The sequence below is a fragment of the Dermacentor variabilis genome, chromosome 6, assembly GCF_050947875.1.
Source record: "Dermacentor variabilis isolate Ectoservices chromosome 6, ASM5094787v1, whole genome shotgun sequence".
Classification (NCBI taxonomy): Eukaryota; Metazoa; Arthropoda; class Arachnida; order Ixodida; family Ixodidae; genus Dermacentor; species Dermacentor variabilis.
In genome coordinates this window covers 26,813,950-26,816,993 of record NC_134573.1, presented here as the reverse complement: position 1 = coordinate 26,816,993, position 3,044 = coordinate 26,813,950, and the positions used below count along the sequence as shown (strand labels likewise).

General features: G+C 39.5%; 1 long non-coding RNA gene across 1 annotated transcript; it reads right to left on the bottom strand.

The window, feature by feature from the left end:
* Nucleotides 1–438: 438 nt before the first annotated feature.
* Nucleotides 439–2,810, bottom strand: LOC142584104 (uncharacterized). Its single transcript, XR_012828699.1, has 2 exons — nt 2,692–2,810; nt 439–660 (listed from the first exon to the last, which is right to left on the bottom strand). It is a non-coding gene; the product is annotated as an uncharacterized LOC142584104 (long non-coding RNA).
* Between the last annotated feature and the right edge of the window lie 234 nt (nt 2,811–3,044).

The following is a 3,044-nucleotide window of genomic DNA, read 5'->3' as shown; positions in this document are numbered from 1 at the left end:
AAAATTTTGTCAGTGATGCTGCAGTTCAGGCAAAAATTACATCCTGGTTTCAGCTACAGGGGGCACAATAGCCACTGTGCTGCAATGAGTTAAGAAATAAAGAATAGTACACATCTGGAAAAACACTCTGCGAACCACTCTAACTAGCAATATAAATATATTTTTTCTGATGTCCATGCTTCATTTAAAAGTAAATTGTAACTTACTTTCTGGGTGCCTCTTGTAAGGTAACGCCACATGCGTGCACAGCATCACGCAGAAATAATGGCGAGTTCTTCGGCATACCATCCATTAGTGAATTCCTTGTACGTTGCATGTTACAAGAACTGAAAGATAAATCATAATATGCTGTTATTTTTTTCATAATCTGTATGATGAGCTTTTCATGCAAAAAAGGTGATAAACATAATAAAAGCAAGGCATCAACTTCACACCATGTCACATACTCATACTTTATTACCTAATAAATTAGAAAAGATGCAGAAAGTGTAATTAAAAAGAGTGACAAATAGCAGCAAAGGTGATCATGGATAAATCTTGAAGATGATTGCCGCCGCTGCCAGAGTAGGCCAGCCAGAGTAGGAGAGCAACTGGCTGCCCACAAAAGCTTGCTGTCACAGGCCACGCGTGACGGTTCTTGTAGACATAGGAAAGGAATACCTGCACAGAACAGGAAAAAAAGGGCAAGGGAAGAAATGGGAATGTTGAAATTGGAACTTCAATTAGCAATCTGTGCTAAGTAAGAAGTTTGGCTCACAATAAAAATAAATTTAAGCACTCCTTTCTCTTAAACTACGGGTATTTTAAGGTACGTATGCGATGATGTTTAAAATGACTAGTATATTCCTATCATAAGACGCCAACAAACACCGACACCAAGGACAACATAGGGGAAATTACTTGTGCTTAATAAATTAAATAAACGATAAATTAATGGAAATTAAAGTGGAAGAAAAAACACCTTGCCACAGGTGGGAACTGAACCCACAACCTTCGCATTTCGCGTGCTATGCTCTACCAATTGAGCTACAGCGGCGTCGTTTTCCCATCCACTTTCTTGGGTATTTGTGTGTCCTAGTAGAACGCTGGGAGTGTTGGCCAGCGCCACAACTCAGAGACCTTGTTCCTGGCATATAGTCATTAAGTTGCATAGCAGAGTCAAAGTCAGCCTTTAATTTATTGTATGGTGTTTTGTGGCTAAAAAGCCACTTGTCGACCTGTCAAACAAGTCTGAGAAGCTTCCTGCAAAACATAATCAGTTTAAAACAGTAATTCACTCTGCAGGTAAATGATGTACTAATTTAATTAAAAAGTTAAATAGCGTATAATATTGTTGAACTAAAAGCAAGTTTGGCATTTTGCACTGCCTAGCTGTTGCCTTTCTTTCAAACTTAAACATGACGCAGTACAGAGTAAGCAGGTAGCATGCAAAGGAGGACTGGTGATAAAGTAGTGTTCCAAAGCAACACTCCTAGCTGGATCAATCACTTTTGTTGATATATTTTCATGTGACCCTAATTGGCTTCGGGCAATACCTCACACAAATGATGCAACACCTTAGATGATGAGTCATACAAAGTTGAAAGTATCTCATGATGTGATCAAACGATAACATTGCCCACTGACTTGGAAGTGTTAACATGCTGTTTGCGTGAGAAAGTGCAAAGTGATTCGTATAGGTGGCAAATTCATCAGTGTATCTATAGCCTCAGGTAATTCTGAGCATCTATGCTGACTTGCAACTGAGAAGCCACTGCACACAAAAAGGTGTATTCAAGTAATGGTCCATGCAGAATAATTGCCCACCTAATGAAAAGGCAAATGTGGCAGGCTAATGGGCCAGAGCAAATAGATTGATAAATTCTGATAACACCTCCAATGATACTATTGAAATAGGTGATAAAAAACAGCACAGGTAAAATTGCAGTTATGACAAAATTTTAATAGCACCTCTGCAAACTGCTGAAACCCTCAGCATCATGCCTGTTCTACACGCACATATGTTGCAGCGCAATCTATATCTCAGACGCAGGCGCCTCCACAGATCACTTTGTGATCTCCTCACAATAAGGTTAAAAAACAGTCTGGCACAAGCTACTTGATGCGATTCATTTTGCAAGCGCCAGGCAAGTGCTGATGGTGGTAGAGCGAAATTGAAGTTTGTCCTTGTATGGAAGCCTTGGCCCATGTATTATCAATTCTAGCGGCAAAGCACACGTTTTACAGCACACGTAAATCTTAAATTAGACTGCTTGCTGATGCTGTACAGTAAGTTCCTGTAAAGAAACTAAATCACACAGAAAACATTTAGAATACCAAACCAATCAAATACTGGCTTGAATACATTTGTGCATTAGGGAAGCAAGGTGTAATGTACACTGTTGTAGAAAATTTTTACTCATGTATGGAATACTTCTATGACACAGCAGAGTTAATTTGTGAGTTCTTGCATAGCAATGACTACCTACAAGTAAATTTTGTAAGGCTTAGGGAAACTAATTATTAGTAGAACTGTGTATGTACACTGGCACTGAGAAATTTGTTATAATAGTGGCAGCTTATAATGGACCAGTGCAAAAAAATGGCCGTTTGTGAGCCACCAACTAGGTATTTTACCACGAAGCGCTCCCTGGCCTTAACCCATATAAAGAGCACTGGGAGGACCAGAGAGGGTACAGTACATTGGCTTACAGTGATCATGATGAGGTCCCGTCATCCAGCTAGCGCCAAGGTACAAGAAGGATGTCCAGCCGTCTATAGAGTGAAAGGGACAAAATAAGATAGCATCAAGTCAGTTGAAAGGCAGATTTGCAATTACAAATAAGGCGACCCAGTCACAGTCATTCATTAATAAATGCCGAGCTGTCGTGATTTCACTCCCAGACGAAGCACCTACTAGGTTAAAGGTTTTGCTGCTTATTTAGAACAAAACACAAGTGAAATTTGTACATCAGCAGACGATTTAATTTGGAATTGTATAGATTAAGTGAACGCTGCAGTTATATTTTTTTGTTTTGCTATAATATGGGAACGCTACAAACTGC